This window comes from Pygocentrus nattereri, chromosome 11 (genome assembly GCF_015220715.1).
Source record: "Pygocentrus nattereri isolate fPygNat1 chromosome 11, fPygNat1.pri, whole genome shotgun sequence".
NCBI classification, from domain to species: domain Eukaryota; kingdom Metazoa; phylum Chordata; class Actinopteri; order Characiformes; family Serrasalmidae; genus Pygocentrus; species Pygocentrus nattereri.
The window spans coordinates 30,185,045-30,208,955 of NC_051221.1; the positions used below are offsets into that span (position 1 = coordinate 30,185,045).

A 23,911-nucleotide genomic window follows, 5' to 3' on the forward strand; every position below is an offset into this window, starting at 1 on the left:
ACAGTGAAGAGCTTCATTCTGCCATTATGGTAGCATTAGAGACATTGGTTTAACACAGATTAATTTCTGACTGTCAATTTCTACAGCCTTCAGTGTTTAAAGGCTCCCTTATTTAAGAATGGGCTTGTGCTGTTTAAGAAACACAACAGCTGACAATCATATCAGTTATATCAATGTTTACCTAAAACTGTTTCAGTCTGTTTCAGTTTCGATGTAAAACATTAGAAGTAAATGGTATCAGAAATCACAACTCTGTAAATTGGTATTGATGGCAAAAGTTTAATATTGGTCAGCCCTGCTCAGTCCGAAGTTCTTCCTCTGTCCAGTTCTGAAGTATTTCTGCAGCTAAGACTCGACTCACAGAAGAACCCGCTAGAATAAAAAGCTTCAATTACCATCACAGACCTGCTTATCTTTCTTATCTTCCTGAAAATTCTCAGTGCATAAGTACCTTTAATATTATGTAAAATCTTCATGGTGAATCATACTTAATGGGAGATTTTGAGCAGGGGCGCCTGAAGATGATATTAGAGCAATTTTCTCTCCTGCAAGTCTTACCTAGGACAGCAGCTGCACAAAAGCATTCCACCAAAGAAGAGGGCCAGAGCATACGTTTCCCATAAGCCTCTCATTAGATTTTATAATTGCAGAAGGGGTATGCAAATAACTGTGATGGTTAACATATGAATTGGTGTCCTGTAGTTCATGGAATGCAGGATTAAACCAAGCTGGCCTCCTTTTCAGGAGCACAACAATCATATCACACAAATTAATGAAACAATGATCGCTGTTTGGTGTCATTTCATGGCTATTGTTTTCAAGACATAAGTAGCTTCTCAAATTAAGCGCTGTCACTTGAGTTTAGTGGAAAGATGTAATACAGTCTCGTATAAGGACATTGACACTGTGATACTGTTTATGATCAGCACTATAAATGTCATTCATACAGGCATATATCTTTTCAAACACAGTATCACATGGCTCATATGATCCATGGTGACAGGGGTTGGGGAGCATCCAAAAATACCCTGAAAAGAAAGTTTTGAAAAGAAATGTTTTGTACCAATTTACACATTAGCTCAAAGCACACTGAACAATTGGGATCGATGTTTATAAAATTCTTTCTCCCATTGAATTCATTGAGTGCTCTACTCTCTCTCAAGCCCATTGATATTCCCTGAGCTCTCTCTCGCCCTCTATTCACAATCACAAACAAAACAAACCAAAACACCTTCTCTCTCAGATCGTTGTGTGCTGACATGCTAATGGCTGGAACTGTTTTAAAGGGAGCCTTGTTAGCATTCATAACAAAGCAGCGCTGCTGTATCAGGACTGTGTTACAGCTCTACACTAATCCCTCACTCGATAAAGCACGCAAGTGCAAGACAAATCGCTTATCACAGAATCGAAGCACCGCTTCGTATCCATGCCATGGCTTTAAATTCACATTAGCTTAGGTTCCCACATCACACAGTCTACCAAGTGTTTCAGGCCTGCTAATATTTCAGACATTTGTTCATAATGTACTTACAGTCCACACCGAACATAATGGGAGAATGTTTCTAATTAGGCCTAGCTTTATACTAAATTGCAAGGCAAATGGTGATTTTCCATTCTATTTTGGTCTAGATTTACACTTAATTTTCATAAGCAGCCTAATAACAATGGACAGCAGTATGGCAAAGCTTAGGACTGCACTTAACTACCTAAGTCAGTGTGTAAACAGTATGCATGTTAATATAATGTGTTACCAAGGATGTAGCAATACAGCACATTGTAGCATATTTAGCTTCGGGCCAGCATTATTTTGTGACTAGAGCATTAGATCAAAAGTCACAGCATTAGATCAGACACATTTCCAGCCACTCCTTTTTTGCTGTTTCAAATAATTATTGATTTGAAACACAAAAAGATCATATTGAGTCAAATTGTGTATTTTGTGAGTCATTACACCATTGTGGATGACAATATACAATGTTTGAAATACAACAAATGTTCAGAAATTTGTAGACACTTGTCATTCAACGTTTCTTCTGAAAGTAAGGGCATTAGTAGAAGAGTTTGACGCTCTTGCTGCAGCAACAGCTCCTACTTTGCTTTACACTAGGCTTTACACTAGATGTTGGACCATTGCTGTGAGGGTTTGAGTGCATTCAGTTACAAGAGTATTATTGAGGTCAGGTACAAATGTTGGATGATTAGTTCTGGATCATAACTCATCCCAAGGGTATTGGATGGAGCTTGATGACTTAAAAGATGCAGTTACACTGCTCCACACCCCCCTCTAACCAACTCTTGCCATTGGGCACGATCACCTAAGGCTCGTGTGTAGCTACTCCAGATCGCCCCATTCTGTTGGTAATGCTTTTCTATCACAAAGCTGTGTGTCCACAGGTGAACACCTGGAGGTATCTAGACACTTTTCTACATACAGTATGTATAAAAAAGCACTATGTAAACGTGCCTTCCATATTGAAACAAGCTAACATTCTAATTTGCCACACTATAGTGGGCAGACAGAAATGCCGCCTACCAATCTTGTGCCACCTGACCTTTAAAGTAGCACATCAAAGACAGGATTACAGGTTCCAAATCAGTTTAGAAGTCATTAAAATGAGATCAAGGGCAGGCCGGGAGCAGAGAGAGAAACTAGAGCGCTGAAATTGACCTTAGAGGCTCCCTGTACTCTCACAGAGAAAAACATTATCACTAGAGTGAATGGCACCACGGTGTCCTCACAGAATCACTGAGGCTGTATTGGGGACATTGTCTCACACACATACAGAAGTCTATGGGCAAATATGCAGCAGTGAGTTAATGCAAGCCTATTCACATGCAGATCATAGGGCTCCTTATTTGCATATGTAAATAACTGGATCTAAAAGAGTTCAGTGGGATGGATGCCGAATTTCACACATAAATACACATACACATATGCAAATACACACTTGTAGGGTCAAATCGGTAAGTATTAGCTCAATGACAAAGGACCAAACATAGCCTCACCATCACACACATAAATACACACACACACACACACACACACACACACACACACAAAGTCAGAGACCACCCTTCATTCATCTTTTTAGGACACTTGCTTTCAGTTTAGCAAATCTGCAGGGATATTTTTCCCCACATTCAAAGTTCAGTCTTAGAAGTTGGTTGCATTTTCTGCTTCTCACAAAGCAGTTTTGTTCTATTTGTTCTATTTGGTCTATTAGGTGTTGCACGGTTATTGGGATTCACTTTTTGAACTCCAGTTTTGGAATTTTTTTTTTACCTAATTTCTTTTGACTTTCTTCTTCATTATGCAAGTGGATTATCTTATATCTAAACTCCTCAGAAATACTTTCTTTAGTCATTATAGATGAACATTAGGTGTTTGTGTGCATGTTAGTGTCTCTTTCAAGTAACAGAATGTCAGTAACACTAACAGTGTTATGATCAGCTTTTGTTGGGAGGACAAAGCTGTAACTCACTGGTTTTAAGATTTAAATATGGAGGAGTTAAAATAGAGGTAGACTGCACAAAAGAAAAGAGTGGACAACTTAAAGCAATACTGTGAAAGTTATTTTTTTTTGTTAAAACTGAAAGAAATAGCCTTACTGAGTCAAGAGAAAAAAAACACATTAAAATACAGTGTGCATGCACCAGCACAAGTCCATCTGCAAAGCCTGAAACAATCATTTAAGCCAGAGGCATTGTTGTATGTCTTTACATATTAACATCACACACACACATTTCGGTTCGACAGTATATTGTATGATAATAAGTATGACTGGAAGTTAAATAAATAAAAGAGTGGTCTCTGAGTTTTGCATAATACTCTATGATTACATAAAGGAAGTGAATGTCAGTTTCTGACAACAAAGCTGGGTTGCACAAACACTCTCATTAGATCTGCATCACTGATGAACAACAGGCAAAAGTGTTCATTAATCAAATTGCAGCTGGTATTAAGCATTAGACAATAGGTACAAATTATAAGACAGCCAGCCACTGTACAGTGGCATCCTCAAGATTATGCTGTCCAATTCTCTCTCTGAGCTTCACTTGCTGCATAATGTTTACCTTTTCATCAAATGAAAGCCAGAAAGAATGGACTGAACCACAATCAGGTTCCTTGTTCACCTTCTCCAAATGGCAGTCAGCAAATAAATCATTTACATCACCATTATAATAAAAACCCTGAACCTATTTTTGCAGAGGCATCTTTCACTTGAAGCCATCACAGCCCATGAAAAGCATCCTGAGTGTTGGAAAAATACTCCAGTGCTTCTCAACCAAATCTTCATCTGCACCTGTAGCATTAGGTCGATTACCAGAGATAATGCCAATATTTACGGCACTGCTCAATGATCATGATGACATCATGAACTTTCATTCACATATTTACAGGTGACAGCAGTCAAAAATCACAGTTACGCTCATACATGTTCCCTAATCTTTCTTGGATTGGATGAATGGTTTTAGAAAAAAATGATTGATATAGAAAATTTACATTATATGTTCTTCAAACAAACTTCCAAAAATGTTGTTCACACTTAAACATTCAATTTACAAAAGTGTTTTTTTAAAGCAGAGGTTTTCAGTGCTCAGGGGCCTCTAAAGAGTCCACATTTTTACTCCTATCCAACTTGCAATGCAAAAGAAAAAATTGTTCTGTCTTGGGGGCCTTTTGAGAACCCATTTGAGAACCACTCATACACTGTTAGAAATAAAGATTCTGTTCAGGTACATTTTCTATTCGTAAAGGTACAAACAATATAAATGTACTCTCAAATGTACAACAGTGGCTTTAAGATACAACTGTGCACCTTTGATAGGTTTTTCCCAAGTGAAATGTATGCATTTGTACCTTTTCATAACAATGAACAATAAAATAAAAAGCCTGGAGATGAGATGGGGTGTGTGGAGTCAATACAACTTAGAAAACATAATTCCAATGGATTATGGTACAGTTATGTTCCATGACTGAATTTACTGAGCTGTAAACCTGAGGGTACCACCTCAGTGACAAAGGGGTCTGCCCCAGCGAAAGTTTGGTACCTTTTTTCTCAGAGTGCAGTGTAATGCTGCACGATGAGTCCGATGCTCAGGGATAAAAGAATACGAAGCTTTACTGGAAGATTTGTGATCCAAAATTGTAATCAAAAAACATGCTAAGCTCAAAGTCAGAGTCAGATAACAAACCATAAGGGACATCCAGAGAATAGAGAAGACAAAAACACAGGTCATAACTGAACGGCAAAAACCAAGTCCAAACAGGACACAGGATAAAACGTTGTCTAAAATATACAAACAAAAAGGTTAAGATACACAATAAACAAGGACAGGGTAAAAAAAAAAGCTTGGTATGCTCTGTAAACAGTGGCAATACTTTGCAAAGATGGGTTCAAACAAACAGTTTTATAAGGGTCTGTGGAATGACAAACAGGTGTAGTGGATTAGTATTCAGCTGAAGCTGATCTTTATAACAATTTGTGATTGGTGGACAATGTCACATGATCTCTAATTGGATTCTGGGTGTTGGAGTAGGATTACACTGTTGTATCGATGAACTGGAGGGTGTGACACATATAAATGTTATTCAGGAAAGCAAAACCGGTTCTTCTAGGTATCGTCCCAAAGAACCCCTTTTGGCACCTTTATTTTTGAATATGTAAGTGAGAAAGATGAAGAATGAAAACAAATTCCTTGCTGATCACTGATTTTTTCATATTATGTCTAAGTACAAAACTATCATGCTTGAGCAGATGTGGATTGTTTATTGTTCCCTGTTGATATATTTATTATCTTGTTTGTTGAACCAACTAATTCAAATTCCAACCATTTTGGCACAATAACACATCTTAAATCTTGATGATAGGCTTACAGAATATGGCAATATATACATTCAACATTTCATACTTGCATCCTACTTTCAAAAGATTTTATATAAACTTTATATAAAGCATCTTCTATTTTGTGCTTTCAGTAAAGTTAGCACTGCGTGGACTAGCATTGTGATGCTAATGTCGTGGTTAATGTGTGTGGGGGGTCATACAGTGAACTGCTGCTAAAATCAGTGACCTCAGCCCTTTCAGAGCACACCATTCAACACACTGCCTGCCTCATTCTAGCACAATCCGTAATCAATGGGCTTTTTTTTCTCCTGTGAGCTTTAGGATGTGCTGACTCTCAGTGGTGCCAGTGCTTTCGGCCAGCTCCTGCACCATTGTTGCCGACTGCAATTATAAGTGCTGCAGAACTTTCTTTTCCCACCTATCAATGTATCATAGAACCAAACAAAAGGCTGAGTTGAGTAACGACCTGCGGAAACGGGTGGATTCAAAATGCCAGTAGAAAGAGTGGGATTGAGCTATTAGTTAGATCTATGACACTGTCACACAGCCAATACTCATCTTGATTTATCGCCTTTAACATGCTTATAAATGCACTAATTTCCCCACTCAACAAATATTTGGTTTATATAATATAAAGATGCTTATACAAGGCTTCCTGCACCTGCTCAGCTAAACGCCTCTGTGTCTACCCTGCTGCTTAGCAGACTGAGGTCTCCATGAGTCATCCACAGGAGATGTCAGACTATATCGCTTTGCATCCCATAATGGGATGCGCAAGGTGCAGGTGACCATGGCAACAGGAGAGAAGTGGGAGACAGTAAAGGGGAGAAGTACACCTGGTGCTCTCTGGGTCACTCAGCAAAAAAATAAACATTCACAGGCATTAACTCCTTAAGCCCTGAGGGTCCTCTTGGTAGGTCCACATAGCTGAATAGTTCATAGTAGTTACTGAATAATTTACAGTAGTTACTGAATAATCTGTAGAAGTAACTGAATAGTTCATAGTAGTTACTTAATAATTTGTACTAGTTACTGAATATTCTGAAGTAGTTACTGAATATTTCATATTAGTAACTGAATATTTTGTAGTAGTAACTAATTGAAAAATGAATAGTAGTCATTTTTCTTCAGCATTCTATACACTGTGCATCTCAGGAGTTAAAAGGGTGAATTATGCTCTCTACTACATTCTGTGTAGTATTTCAATTTGTGATCTCTCGACAAAAGGGCAAAACCTCAGGTAGCTACAAAAAGTTCAAGATGTCATTTATCATCATAACGATATTGCCACTTGATATGTACCTGAACATGTTATAACGAACAGAGCTAATACGGACATTCACAACTACCTTCTGCTACAGCACTTCAAAATTAAGAAATATACCATCCACAATTTTGACTAAAGTTTTCTGTATACCAGGATTTGCTTTGCTGTAAGGATATACTGTTTTTTCCATCTGTCAAAGTAATCCTATGTAAACGCAACTGTCAGTATATTCAGCACTGATACCTTTTAGAATGGGTTAGGTCAGTATGGAAATAAGGAATGACAGATGCACTTTTATTGAATTACTGTCCCACCTCCTCATTCCTCTGCTGGCTCAAAAGGCTCCACTCTTTCCTAGAAGGCCGTCCCACCTGTTTCTTTCAGAGGTCGCTCTGGAGGTGGTCTGGGTCCTGCTCCCACTTAACATTCAAACACACAGTGCATCCCTAGAGCCAGGAAATGCAATCAAAGGCAGTTCAAACCCTCCGAAGCCCAGCTATTGTAACAGAGGGGTCTCCTTCACACAGAGCACAACTATACAGAACAGTGGCAGGCAGCATTTTCTCATTAGTCCTCAGTCATTTCAGCCCTGTACCTATTATGCCTGACCTGCACAAACCAGACTCCCTAATAAAGAGGAGAAGAAAAGAGACTCAGACAGAGACAGAGAGAGAGCGAGAGAGAGAGAGAGAGAGAGAAACAATAAAACCAGTGGAAGAGAGAAAGGGATGGAATGAGAAAGAGAGAACATGTGAGAGAGTAAGAAACAGAGCTCATGTGAGAGAGTGAGAGAAAACACGTGGGAGAGTGAGAAAGAGAAAGAGAAAGTAGGAAAGAGTGAGAGAAACAAAGAGACTTGTGATAGAAAGGAAAAAGACAGAGTACGACAAAAGGAGTAAAAAATAGAGTATGAGAATGAGATAGATAAAGAGAGAGAAAGGGAGATAGAGAGAGTGAGAAAGAAAGAAAGAAAGAAAGAGAAAGAAAGAAAGAAAGAAAGAAAGAAAGAAAGAAAGAAAGAAAGAAAGAAAGAAAGAAAGAAACTGAAAGTGTTTGGGAGGGAGAAGAAAATGTGAGAGCGAAGGAGAGAAGTTCATTCGTTGGGAATAAGACAGCCTTTCCTCATAACACTGTAGTAGATGTTCAGCAGTATGTCATACTGCTACATATGTAGAGGGAAAGAACAGATGCACATATTCAGATGTACTATCAGTCAGTTACGTGACTGTGGAGTGTCACTGTGTTTTGTCATGAAATAATCAGATTTCCAGGCTGAGAATCAGGGAGGCTCGTGGCAACTCTAGCCACTCCTTAAGCCCATTCAGATCCTGCAGGTGAATACCAATCCTTTCCCCTCCACTGCTTTCAAAAAGCCCTGGCCATCCAATTTCAGACCTCAACCATCCAAACAATACCCCTTTCAAACTGTGAGAAAATCAAATCGTGCTTTCTGCAGGGTGTGAGGGCCAATCAGTAATGTCCCAGCAGCAGCACCTAATCAGACATGTGGGATTACCAATGCAGATAATGAGACTCTCCTCAGTCACTGTGTAATTGGGTCGATACATCTGAGCATGTGAAAATGATGTGGAATTGTAAAAGGTTAAGCCATATGAGAAGACACGACTTCACTCATATCCTTATCACATGCTCATAAGTGGTACTTTGGTAAGTCATTTAACAGGCAGAAAATAAATTAATTACTATACTAATAATAAAAAGAAATTAATTACATTCTTCTATTCTGGGTAAAGAGAGGGTATGGGAATGCGATCTAAAATTCTGGCTGCCACTGACTGCTGTGAGGTTTGCATTTATGTGTGAGTGGTCTTCAGTGAAATTAGGAGTTCAGGAACTGAGACCTTGGATACAGGTTGCATTATACAAACTGATAAACACATCTATGGAACAGCAACTTTTTTGCACATTGCAAACGCTAAACTAAAAAGAAATGAATGTTTACTGTGAGCTACAACTACATCTACCTTGCGTGGTAAATTCTAAGACTAGACATTTCTACTGAGATACTCCTCAGTGCTCTAGCTCTTTACTAACAGAAGGAAGAACAGACACATTCATATGCAAATCATTTTCCTCAGTCTGCAGAGAGCAGCAATCCTTGTTTACAATGCACTGAGTAAACATAGATTTCAATTATAAAAACAACAACAACCTCACACACTTTTTAAGTACATCCCCTTTGCCCTTTGATGTCACAGATCTCATTAAAGGAAAAGGACATCACACTAAAACTGAACTGTCATCACATATTTACACATTTTCAGTCACAGAAAAGGTTGCTGGAGTTTTAGACCTCCTTATTTCATAAATACAAGAATGAACACAGTGTCCACATATGGGTTTCCAAACAGACTAAAGTAAGCAGTCCACTGACCACAAGGCTTTGTTTCCACTGGTCAGTTCAGCGACCCTCTCTAATGTGCAGCCTCTATAAGCCAATGAACTGTTCACCCAAGCATTTGAGATAATGGACATATCAATGACTGAGGGTTCACTGACTGCCCACCGGAGACTGACTGGTACTATATAGGATCAAATGCGTAAGTAATGTTTTGATGGCTTTATGCTTGGGGGTCAACTCACAAATTTTTGGGCATGCGAGTCATCTAATAATCACTCGCTTTACTTTTACTGATCTGTTGACATTACAGAAAAGACTCATAAGAGTTGTAAAAAAGGTAAAATACCAGCAAGTGTGCCAGTTAAAACCTATTAATTAACAGTAAAAGTATTTTTTTTTCTCAATGATTGTAAAAAAACTGAAAAATTACAGTCATTTAATTTCTTAGAAATACTGCCTTTTACTGCAATTCAACCAATTCAACTAGCTCAACTATTCAGACCTACAGTATTTTACCATAATAATAACAGTAACAACCATTAAAATAAATCAAATGTCTGTAAAATTAAGGTGATAATTTGTTTTGTGAATTTACATTCTGTGTCTGTAAGTTAACAACAGAAATGTTAAAACACAGTATATGTGTCAAGCAGGTAATACTCAAAGAAAAGCTTGTAGACCTTGTCAAGTTTGCTTCTCTCTGAAAATGAAAACTGCTCCTACAACTGACTCTTTCATGAAAATATATGGTAAATGCCTTAATAAGGACATACAAATAAGCAAGTCCTCTGCAAACAATACATCATAAAGGAGGTCTTTGTCTACATTCTCTTTCATAAAACATTGCCTCTACTGTAATGTTCTCCCTACTATAACAACTTCCTCTGCATAGAATGTGGAAGTGTTAAGGGTCTATAACAGTATGTTGGACTGTCAGTCATGGCTGTGGCATCGCCCGGGATTGGGCTTGTGATCTCCCGGTGATAGTGATACTGCTTCCACAGTTGCAACACTCAGGATCCCCCTTAAAGTTCTTAAAACTTTACAAAACTTTTCTTCCCACTTGTACATCTCATTCACAAAAATTACTCTTTAACGAACCATCCATGTAGGTTCTTTCCAAACAACCCTTTTAGCACCTTTATGTTTAAGGACATAATGGGCTAGTACATAATGACATACTTAGATAACCTTTGTTAAAACCTTACATGGCTGACCACCCAAAGTGAACTATGTTAACCGTAGGCAGCATAAAGGAAATCCATAGCAAAGCTAAAAATACACACATGCAAAAAGCACAGACACGGTTTTCATTAGCTTTCAGCAAAATGCCACAACTAAGTGCTGATCGCGTGACAGGCAGAGGGCTGTAAAAAAGCTCTAAAAGCCCTGGCATGGACTAGAATTTAAGCAATAAGTCTGATGTTCCCTACAGGCTGTAATCCATCCAACGCTCTGCATTAGTGAGGTCACCGGCAGCATGGCTTGACAGATCTGTGTCTGTGCCTCTGCAGAAATTGAATGAACTGTTACAAGAATGAGGTCAAATCGACTGCACTGCACTGGCTATGCTAATGTTATGGACAGAAATTCTACAGGAGGTACACTGAGATGAAACAGACACAGCACACCAGACAAAGAATTAATGAGCTGTTTCACAAATATATACACAGTGGACAGCATCATTACCCCTAGAAAGCAAACGCCTGCACCTAATTGCTGAGATGGTATGTTATTTCCTATGCAGCAGCCCACTTCAGCTTCAGAACCTCAAACAGTAGCCCACACAGAACATGGCAGAATGCTTTTGTCAGTGTGCAGGTTAGGATACAGTACTGTGTAACAGTCTGAGAGCACTTTCGTTTATTTAATTTCCAGTCTTTCAAATGTACATACTTTTGTCAGGAGATATTTAGGAGATTTAATAGAATCTACTTTAAATAAGAAAGAGGAAAGTCAAAGGAAAATGAGTTTGCAACACTCCAGAGCACCAAAACTGACCATCAGTCAGATTTCTGTCCATTCTTCTACTGTGAGAAGACAACTCAACAATGAGTCTGGAAGGATGTGTAGTTGTTAAGAAGCCCTTACTGAGAAAAGATATACAAACCAAAAATAAGAACTTCTGCACATCAAATAAAGCCGCTAGTGCTCTCAGAACAGTGGACTGACCACCAAACATAACTGAATGTGTCTGGGTTTACTTGGATTGTGTGAAGCAGAAAATATGACCAATTTCTAAGACTGAACTTTGGAGGTGTGAAAAAACATCCCTGCAGTTTTTTTCTTTGAAAAAAAGTCTCCTGAAAAAGATAGAAGCTTCAATGAAAGCAAAGGGTGGAAACACTCAATATTGAAACGGCTGATATCATATTTCGTTTTTAAGGCTTCCGTGTAATCGTCTGTTAATTACGCTATATTGCCAAAACTATTCACCCGCCTGCCTTCACAAGCATTTTAAATTGTTAAAAAAAAGCTGTTAAAAACAGCTTCAACTCTTCTGGGAAGGCTTTCCACAAGGTTTAGGAGTGTATTTATTTATGAGATCAGACACTGATGTTGGACGAGAAGGCCTGGCTCACAGTCTCTGCTGTAATTCATCCCAAAGGTGTTCTATCGGGTTGAGGTCAGGACTCTGTGCAGGCCAGTCAAGTTCTTCCACACCAAACTCGCTCATCCGCCAAACCCGGACGCGTCCATCGGATTGCCAGGTGGAGAAGCATTATTCATCACTCTAGAGAACACATCTCCACCGCTCTAGAGTCCAGTGGCGGTGCTTTACATGGCTGCATTTGATGCTTTGCATTGTGCTTGGTGATGTAAGGCTTGGATGCAGCTGATCAGCCTTGGAAACCCATTCCATACACATACCCATATACACTTTATAATTATATAGTATTATAGTATTATAATATGTATTATGTTATAATACCACTGACAGTTGACTGTGGAATATTTAGTAGTGAGGAAATTTCATGACTGGACTTGTTGCACAGGTGGCATCCTATCATGGTACCATGCTGGAATTCACTGAGCTCCTGAGAGCGACCTATTCTTTCATAAATGTCTGTAGAAGCGTGGAAGTAGGCCATGGAAGTGATTGGAACACCTGAATTCAATTATTTGGATGGGTGAGTGAATACCTTTGGAAATATAGTGTATATGCGTTCTGTTTATATATGTAGAAACTTTCAACTGGTCATTAAATAAATGAAAAGTGTTTTCTGACTTTTGTACAGTATTGTACATACATATATAAAAAGAACATAAGTATCAAGACAACATGGTACATATATTAAGTTTCACATTTTAAAAAATTCATGTTTTATTGGCAGCTTAACAGTGGAAGAAACAAAAGAAGCTGTAACAAATCATGTTTCCGTGATATTTTGAGTTCTCCCAATAGTTTATTTCATTAAACTGTGCGCAACAAGCACATGAGATACACTAAGTACTGTATGCATAAACTCTCTATATTTTGAAACTGTTACTCTGGAATTTAAATATTGTCAGTAAAACACAGAATGAAAAAATCTGCACATCCCCTGGTGGTGTTTGCAGTTTCCTAAGCCTACATTATGGCCGATTGATGACTAAAGAAAAAAGAGGAGAGCATGTCAGTGTATACATCTGACCAGACTATCCCACTATTTTTCAGATGAACAATGCAGAATCAGCTAGATAGGAATAATGTCAACACCTATATTGTAAGGCTTTCACTTCTGTTTTATCACCTCTCTGTGAGGATCAATTATCAAATTAGCCATCCACGTTTTACCACATATCTCTCTATGAAAGGCTACACTTCACTGACACTGTGATATAAAAATTATAACTGCACACACATATTACTGGTGTTATAATTATGCATGACATAAGACCAAAAAGGTGGGGTTGAGTTATTCAAGGGTGAAACGTTCAAATGATTTCCAATTATAATGGACCTCAAGTGTTAGGCAGGATATTACTTCAGATCTGGGAATATACGACATGAAATTAAATGTGTGCTGTATGAAGAGGAGCTGAACATTAAGACCATGATAAGATGAGTAAACTACACAACACCATCTGCTCAACACAGCACTGAGCCAAGAGAAGCAGCCTGCACAACCTTGGATACGGTGTAGAAAGACTGGGGTTACATCGCTTCCTCTCTCTCTCTCTCTCGCACAGCAGGCCTGTCACTCTATAGGTTGACACTTTATTTCGAAGGCATCACAGCCCCTCTCCATGTAGCTACATTTAAGGTTCAGTGAGACATCCTGACTTAATAAGCCATCCGTCTGGATCCTCAGGCCTCTTCAATCCTTGCTCAAGCTGGTCAATGGTATTGTCTCCTGCAGAGACAAATCTGCCTCTTCGCCCTTTGATACTAATCCAATCAGCATGCACTACGTATTCTTGTAAGATGTATATACACTGCATGGCGTTTAAAAAGAACACATTTCTCACTAGAATTTATTTTCGACTTAGTATTTAACATGATTTTTCAGGCAAATAAACATTTTTACATTGTCTCTCTCAATGTCGTTGATCAACCGAGACATGTTTAGTATTTGACTGTTGTCCCTTTTGTTTTGTTCATGCTCAGTTTAATTAGCTTTGTGCAAAATTTATGCCTAAATCACCACACACTTGTCTCAAACCGCACTCAGCTGTTAATAATCTCAAATAAACTTGCTTATATAGTTTCTGACACTGTTACATACCAATAAAATGGGCAAAACTACAGTTAAAATTCAGGGTGCTAGCCATTCTTTTAGTAGGGATGTAAAGATGAGTAAATGCATAATTCTGTTAGGTATGACAGGATGGAGTCACAAAGTGATAGATTTTTTAATATAGCGAAAAAAGAAAGGCTGAAAATCTGGTTTATGTTAATATGTTCATGTTTGCATTCAGTTTACTTGAGCATTTAATATCACAAATGTAAAATTATTAATGATAATGAAGTAGCCTGTAGTTAACATGTTAGCCCTATATGCTTTTCCTCCCTACTCTTGATTTTGAGGTAAAAATGAAAACAACATTTTCAAAGAAGAGATGGTCTGCTCTCATGGTGGGCTAGCTTGTTTCATTGTTATTATGCTTCTTGCAATATAATTAGTGTACTTTATTTGCTAATGTCTGTTTAATGTACTCTTCAGTACCTGTACTAATTGAATTAAGAAAAACCAACATATTTAACAATGCTATATGTTGTACTGTTACAGTAATAGTTTTAGGCTATTTTTAAGTCCCTAAAAACTCCAACTTGGATGCAAAAACCCTCAAATTAAGACTGGAATTCTGCACTTTGAGCTCATATAGATAATTTAATTTAAATTTCAATATACTGTGGCAGACAGCTAAAACAACAATAATCTTGTCCTTGACCAAATGTATATGGACATGACTGTACTTCTGTCCACAGTTATATAAGAGTATGTACATCCAGTGTGAAGATAATGAAGTAAACTCCAGACACTAAACATGTCTTTGCTGATTGAGAGTTGAAGCAAAAGGGAAAATGTTTAAAATTAATTTCTATTTGAATTGTTTAATTTCTAGCTAAACGGTTTAAGGAGGAGTGCAAGATTGTGTATTGCTGAATGTACAGCATCTTCTACATCACCCACACATATTTCTGATTATTATAATTCATGTCATGTCCAGTACAGCCTGTCATACGGTATGATCCACTACAAAATCTGAACAAAAAGCTTCACTAGTTTCTGAACTTTTCAGTCACTTTCTGACTTCGATGGACATTTGGCATTCTGCATGCTTTGTGAGATTTATTTACTTTCTTTCTTTCGGTCAATTTTGTTATCAAAAAGTAGCAAATATCCTCATCTGAGCCTATTCAGTAACACCACCGGCGATTTAAATGCTAAGTAGTCATGTATATTCATGATATTTGTCATAACAATTTCCGAGTAAACATACCCCTCTCTCATCTTCACCCCCCCCACTGCTGACAAAACACACAAACAGAACCTGCAGCTGGAGGCAGCTAAGAACAAATGAGACACTAGTGAACACAAACTTCAGAAGAACTCATTCTGAATGCTGAACCCAAATCCATTGTTCCTGATGTGTTTCAAAGTGCCGAATCAGATGCAGCCTTTTACTATCTCTCTCTCTCTCACACACACACACACACACACACACACACACACACACATTTAGACACATACACATTTCATTGACTTTACTGACTCACAAAAGCAAGTGCTCAATGATGACTGTCGCACAGCAGAATTGACCACTGTGCTTGAAAACATTCAGAGCAGGGCAGTCAGTATCCAGTGGCCACATAGCAGAAAGAGAAAGCCACAGTTAATCAATAAGGTTTTTACAGGAAATAGTGCTAGCAGTAGCTCAATACTTCACTGTTTATCTGCAGCACTGTCCATCAAAGTCTGACGACATCTAGTTTTTCAAAATGTTTTAACCAGCAAGCAATGACTAAATAGAAAGCTGTTATTTCACATATTTAATGTATACAATATGCTAATGTAATACAGTATATTTTTAATACTGCTTTATGTAAACTGTGTGTATAACACATATATACATGTATAGTTTTTACAGACACTTGAGTATCTATTTAGCTGCCATTGCACAGAAATGCACAGTATTTTCATTTGCACTCATTGCATTGCACATATGTTATTATATACATATATCCTTGAATCTTGAATCTTGCAGTTTTTTGTTGCAAAAACTGAAAAACTGAAGCAAAAATCTCTACTTTGGGTATAGTGCCACACCACATGCAGCTTATATACAGTACTAATCAGCACTCAAACCTTTCAGGTGTTTACACCTTTAAGCTGTATGATTTTCAATATGTGCTTTTAACAATAGTTTGGATAAGAAAACTGTACAATCATAATAAGGTGGGGTGGGCAATAAGACAATACTTTACTGTAAATTTTCCAAGCATATTGTGGATATGTCAGTACTCGAAGAACACTGAATAACCATGAGTTTCTCAAGAAAGAGAGTATATGTAGACCTTTTTATTTGGATTTTGTGAAGCATGGAAATGTTGAACAAAAAATTGTACACAGTTTTTGAGTGTATCCATAAAATGAGGCTTTTCTCAATACCAGCTCAATAAATATAAGAAAGCTGAGATATTATCATCAAAATATCTGCAAGTATCTACAAGTATTTCCGCCATATTGCCCACCCATTCCTTCATATTGAGGAAGAGATGTTGGTGAACATCAAGCTGAATGCTGCAAAATATACTCTGTATTTGTTAAAAGCTATTTTATAGTCACAAATCCACTGCAGGTATTTTTCTTAACAACAAAAAGCAAACAGTACTAGGAAAATGTCAACAGAATGCAAGGTGTCCCCAGTCTTTTGACATAACATCAACAGCACACTATAGTCTGTGTATCTTGCCTCATTCTCCCATCCATGCATATATAAACAGCCAGACAGTGGAGCTCTTTCAGAATCCACATAATAATGTCCTATTTTGTCTTTGCCACGTATGAGATAAGATTCCTCAAACTCTTCAAATATCCCAGATATTTTCCAGTTTCAACATCACACAAATGACTGACATTTCAGCCATCCACCAAGTAAACGTCTCAGCAACGGATGGTACACAAAGCCAGATATCACTGAACAACACTGCAATCACTCACCAGGCCTGTCTCCTCTTCTGGCTCACTCCACCCACACCACAGCAGATCTCAGAATCCAGTACCTGAAATGAGAAGTGAATACACCTTAAACAAGCATCAACCTGAATTACAGTTCCATTTGTTGCTCTCTGTGTACCTTGGAACATCCCCCACTTAGGAGCAGAGCTATGCACCACAGCTAAAAACAAATAAGTCAAAGTGTCCACTGCAGTCTTGCAGGCCCAATGGCAGCATGTAATGGATGAACACCAGCACAGAAGATTAATTTCCTCCTGTGGTCAACCCACTACTGCCCGTCCATTATGGAAATGTCTGAAAGACTGCAGCTCAGTGACTCAGGGCAGCTGCTAAAAATGACAGCAACTCCCTTCAGCATAAGACACCCAGGGCAACGCAGAAGCTGATTGAAGAGCACAATCGCATCTAAATCCAGCAAAGTGAAGCAGCTACAGGAAACAGCCTCTAAGGCCTAATACATAAGGGGAGGGATTGGCACCATCCTTGGAATGGAGAGGAAGATTACCCCCCCCCCCCCCCCCGTCTCTCTCTCTCTCTCTGTCTGTCTCTCTGTCTCTCTCCCGCACTCTCTCCCGCACTCTCTCCCGCACTCTCTGTACATTAATCTTTTCCCATGACCTAAATGGCATGGAACCCTCTTGTTACATTGGGTTTAATTATTCCTCACTCATAGAAAGCACAGATTAATTGGTACCACTATTAATTGGTAATTGGTACCTTTTAATTGGTACCACATTTGTGTTTGTAAACAGAGGAGAAGCTATTCTATACATTTTTGCCATGTTTTTGTCATTATGTGATATGAAGAAAAGCTTGAAATGCAAGTATAAATCATATGTTAGCATAACACATAAATACCATATCCATAACTATGTAATTCATTGTGTAATTAAGAAATGTAAACAGTACAGTAAAACAAAAATGACAACTTTAAAGATTTAAAGCAACAACTAAGTTATTAAGATCCAATACCAGCCCAGAACTGAATTCTCACAGTCAATTTCAGCCAAAAAAACAATCATCGACTGTCAGTGACATATAAAAATGCACTATGCAGCTCTGAAAGGCTTGTCTGAACTTCTCCCTTTGAACAGTTGAAAACCAAGTCACAGCAAATGCGACATGTCCCTAAACTAATAAATTAAGAAGTAGCCCCTGAGAACTCATTAAGCCCACAGTCCTAACCTTTAGGGAAACCATTAAATAACAGGTGGAAAATGTAAATGTGGTGTAAAACAGCAGATCATCTGCTGTTATTTTTCAACAGCCCTCCCCCCCGTCCTCTCCCTAGTTGCTGAAGCCTGGCAGCTGGTGGTGCTGACTTAAAACTGCTCTGAGTTTGCTAAAATAAAGCCCAGGTCTCTACAAATGCCCAACAGAAAAGGCCTTGTAGGCCAGGTAGTCAGAGAGGGGTTTTAAAAAAACAAACAAACAGAAAAACAAGCACAACTGAGGTCACTCTCACTGTATTGTTTTCTCTCTCCTCTCTGAAGATGAAGATCTTTCATCACCAGCAGCAGTCAATGACAATTCAATTCACTTGCACAATATGTACATTTAACAAAGTGAGGAGAGCCAGATATGTGCTTGAACTATTGATTTGCAGTTTGGTTATTAGGACTACAACTTGTGCATTCACATAATCATCCACTTCTGTTCTAAACAAGCCTCTTGAACTTCTGTTTGAGGTTCACATTTCCATCATTCTTTCCAAACACCAACAAAAGAAGGTGTAATGAGATTCATGACCAAATCTTTTACAGTAATTTTAGGCTAATAAATGACTCACATGCAAGTTCTCCACAGGCAGCTCTCAGAATGGAAAGTTATTAAATGAAGAATAGGAATAAAATTAGATCCGGCAAGCAGCGCGTCAGCTCATTAGTTCTCTCATATTAAGAAATTCTCATACAATTTGTATGACCTGGTCTGAAAGATAGGCTAATGCAAATTGACTAAAATGAAGTGAAAAGTCAAAACTACTGTAAGCTGAGCACGAACAAGTGCATCTGCCACTATCAGCAGCACCAAGAGTTGAGCCTTAAGAGAAATTCTTCCTATTCATTTTTAAATTCCTTTATGACTCAATGGCTGAGATGTAAACAAAGTCATTCAGGGTGGTCTGATTTGAAATGGTTCCCTGTAGAGAAACTTACTGACTCAGATTTCTTTATAGGGGTGGTGATAGAAACCAGGGGTCACAATGTCTACAATGCAAATATAGCCATTTTAATTACAATCCAACCTACACATGCTACATGGTAAAGCAGGGAGAAATCATAAAAATGTTATACGAGTCCAAAGGTTATATGAGTTTATATAAAGGTTACATTGTAAAACAATATCTCAGGCATTGGGCAGTCACAATCATTTTATGTATTTTTTTCTGAGAGGGAGCTTTTAGAGGCATTAAACTCTTCAGACATTTGGTTCTACCACCATTATCAAGTCGGTGAGTCTCAAATCCAACCACTTTAATTGACTTTGTCTACATCTTGACCATTTAATTATGCAGAAATTTTGAAAAATCTTTGAAATTCCCATTTACATCTAAACTCAAAAGTTGTGGAGCTGTTACCTTTTCCTGTAGCACTGGTATGGAACTCTCCTCCCAGCCTTCAACCATCACATTAACCCCACATACTCCAGAAGTTGTACCAATGCTATCACTGCATCTCTATCCACTGTGTGTGGTGCACACGAGACAGACAGCCAGAGAGAGTGAGGGAGCAAGTATGTCGTACACACAGTGCCAGGCCTAACCCCCACCCTCCCTCCACTGCGCTCTCACAGCGGGATTAAAACAATCTTTTGTCTCGGCACAATGGGGGTTAAACATTTCCTGGTATCATGTGAACACCAGTATAGTCCTCCAAGTTTTTTGGGACAAATTTGCTTCTCTTTCTGAAGCAACATATTTAGCAACAAATTTTCTAGGACACTTCACACTGTGTCATATTTCATTAGAGGATTTTCAGTGAGATCTTTCTTTTTTGACTTAAAAAGATGCAAGAGAAAAGTGTAGCAGGAAGCAGATATGAGTACAAACAGTTGCAGGTATCAGCAAAGACTGTTTGCATGGATAGAGAAACCAGTCTTAATAATTTTACAGCCAGTGGCGGAGCCATCATGTTAGGATCTGATGAAGGAGGCCAGTGAAAGTTACCAGCAGGGCACAATACCACTAACAAGTTAAGGAAGTGCCTTAGGCTAGAGAATAGGCTTCCCTTCCCATCAGGGTTTGCCATGACGACCCTCGAGACCCAGCCCATATCAGAGCAGCCAGCCAATGCTGCAGGGAACCCAGCCCTGCAGTTTATTGCCAATTTCTCTTTGGTATTATTGCAGCCATTAAGAGAACTGATTTGAAAAAGGCTTTTGACGTCCGTTAGCTATGGTTGCATGAAGCAACAAAGGAGGGCGATTTCCCTTTGAAAGTGTCTCTATTCTCCCCGCCTGGCCTGGAATAATACTGCCCTTTACAAAAGCGCACAAACCCGAAACATAATCCTGTTCAAAGCACATTGTCCATCACATAGGACAACGAACGGAGCTCCAAATAACCAGACCCTGTAACTGTGTGTTTTTTACAACTCACTACTGTCTTTCTGCTCTGTAGTTTTCCAGCTCAGGTTTGGTACAGCTATATTGAAGTGGAGGGCAGTTTAGCTTCAGCTCTACATTGCCTACTTAGGCTGTATCCAGATGCTATACATGAGAAACTGGTTTTAGATCAGCCCAAATGAGCAAAAACACCAGAGTACTTGTTGAAATTAACTTAGACATAGGTTAAATGTTCAATCAATATGAATTTTAATTTGACCAACATGGAGAAAAGCAGTCAATTCCCTCTCTGATGGCCACAAGCACACAAGGCATCTATATACACCACTCACACATACATGTATGACTTTATAAAGCAATAGACAGAATGTATGGACATGCTCCAATTTACCCAAACCTTGCTACTCAATGTAGAATGTTGGGGTCTAAAGGCTTGTAAGAGCCCCCACACCTCATTGGGACTATGGACTCTTAGGTGTTCAAGGTTTCTCAGTGGTACATGGAAAGCCATACACTGCAGTCTACACTGTTCGCCAATGCACAACAGAGCCTGATGGCTGATGCTCTGCTCTTAACACACTGTTGATAATGTTGCCCTAGCATCCATAAATCCCTCCTTTTTGTTTTGTCAAAACAAGCCCCACAACATTAGATTAAAATATACATATGAATATCAAGTTATACGAAAAACATATATGGTATCACATTAATTTAAATGTATTTATATATGGAACATATAGATATACTAAAATGTGCAGAGGTGTGTTCTTTATAGCAGATGTGTTATTTTCGCTTAACAAAACATGGCCGTCCAAACTTTGCACATCTAGATGTACAGACAGCAGATCACTAACAGGCTAAGCTAAAGCACCATATTTGCCTGATCACCTTTCAGTGATCAGATTCATCGAGTTGCATTTCATTGGTACAAAACCAGCGCAGCAAACATTGCAGACAATTATCCACACAAAACAAACAAACAAGTCAGATTGAATTAGGCCATAATGAGCCCGGCTCTAATCTTCAGCTCACATCATGCCTCATTAAACCTCACAGCAGCTCTTTATTCGGGAAATATTCATTCAAAAGAAAGCGCTGAATGCATCTCTGACGTTCCTGACAGTGGAGCTGGTGAGATGATGGATAGTGTGAGAGGAGTGGAGGCAGTAATGAGCAGCGTGAGCAGGAGGCCTCACTCAGTGAGAGAGCTGGGGTGACTGAGTAGGTCTGAAGGGCATTATTGCAGCATGCACTAGCTGCGTGTATGAATGGCAGGTGAGGAGAGCTGTGCTGAGGTTCATTCCTCCTGACTCACCCGCTGAGAGAGGCACAAGGCCGGACGACACATAGTTACACTGAAGCAGATTGTGTCTGAGGAGAGGACTATGTGTGAGTGAGTTGGACTGGGACCTTGTACATTTCCATGACAAAAATATCCAGACTTGTAGGAAAAACTGAGAAAAAAGGAGTAAATGTATTATGTCTGTACCAGTAAAATGGTCCTTATTTTGCAAAATACCAAATCTGCAAATAAAATCTTTTATTTATGGTTACCGGAGTTTGGGGTTAGGTTTACAGTTAGGCTTAGAAAAGTCTCATAAAGAGAGGTAGTTACATATATCCTATACATTTTAAACCTCACATCCTTACATTGTATAAAAAACAGTATGTGTGTCTGAGTGTTCTCCTTTTTTGTCTCAGAGGAGCAGCTCCTATGGTGGGTCTCTATTCAGACTCATGAATGGAGCTGCTTTCTGATTGGCTAAAACTCAGAACAAGAGTTTGAATGCTCTCAAGTGTGCTGGAGTGGGCTATACAGGGGGCCATAACTCTCACAAGTTTTACTCTCGGCCCTCTGTGCCTACAAAAGCAGCTCTGCTCCCAACAACACAGACTGTTGTTTTTCTGTTGTGCAGTTGTCATGGCATACAAACAACACATGGTTTGTGCAAACATGGCTAATATCCATTAAAGGACCATCACTCATAGTTCTCTGCTGGGAAGTGCCAGATGACTGCTCAAAGGCAGCCCTCTATTTGCTTCAGAAACATCAATGAAAGCCTTTTAATGAACCTTGTACTGTCTGTTTCAGAGAGTTAATGTGTTCATCTTACAGTATTTACTAATCACCAATGACAATAATGTACAGTAACGTGCAAAAGTCAGAAACCACCCTTCAAGTATAAGTAACAATAAGTACACGTTATTCACTTTTCAGGGTCAGGATATATATATATATATATGTATATATATATATATATATATATATATATATATATATATATATATATATATATGTAGGTGGTATTTCCTGCTTTTCACAAACCAAGTAAATCTAAATACATTGAGCGATACTGAGATCTGGGCCTATATTCATGAAGCTTGCTACAGCAGGAGTGCTGATCTAGGATCTGTTCCTGTCAGTGAAGTCACAGCAAATTAGAGAGAATTCTGTGAAGCTTTGAGGGGATTGGACAGAACTTGGACAGTTGTTCCGCAGACTGCCGATAGCAAAACAACTCCCCACTTAAAGACAGAAACACTTGCCCTGCAGCGAGGTGAAAGCCAATGTCATGGCAGAAATTTTGGGGTGGCCAAGACACATCTGGGTTGGCCAAGTCAGGAGGGTACATCTTTAAAATGGAGCATGTTGATATGTGGACAGAAAAACTTTTTCAGATCTGAAGGAAGAATGGAGCTTGATTTCCTTCTCTATCTCAAATATGAAAGCTTTAAGCTTTTTATTTGATGGCAATAGTTTTAGTAGTCCACCAGGTCTTGCACAGTTGTTAGGAGTTATAATTATTTAAACTCTAGTTTTGGAAATTCCTGTTTTTTTCCCCCACTTATTTTGCTTTGGCCTTCCTCTCCCTTGTACAAGTGGATTATCTTATATCTAATCTCCTTAGAAATATCTCTGAAAAGTGAATAACTTACTCTTAATGGCTAAACATTGAAGGGTGGTTTCTGGTAACACTGCTAACCACCGAGTACTCCATGTGGTTATGTCTAATCATGTGGCAGTATTTTATATGAGCGCTTCAGCTCACAAATGCTATTAAATTTGACTCTGAGCTCCATAATGTAGGTTAATTTGAAAGGGACCTGGGGAGTTCATATCAATGTTCATTTTATCATGATGATTATAGATCAAATGTGGTGTAATACACTTGAGTACCCTTTGACCCAGAGGAAATATGGA

The 23,911-nt window shown here is 38.7% G+C and overlaps 1 protein-coding gene across 15 annotated transcripts in view; it reads right to left on the reverse strand.

Annotated features, from left to right (window-relative positions):
* Positions 1-23,911, reverse strand: part of LOC108428399 (neuronal cell adhesion molecule-like) — a 108,952-nt gene that overhangs the window by 42,149 nt on the left and 42,892 nt on the right. For all 15 annotated transcript variants that reach the window (XM_017699361.2, XM_017699365.2, XM_037542528.1 and 12 more), the window contains exon 2: positions 17,128-17,189. The gene's annotated coding sequence lies outside the window, so the exon portion shown is untranslated. The remainder of the gene's footprint in view (positions 1-17,127; positions 17,190-23,911) is intronic.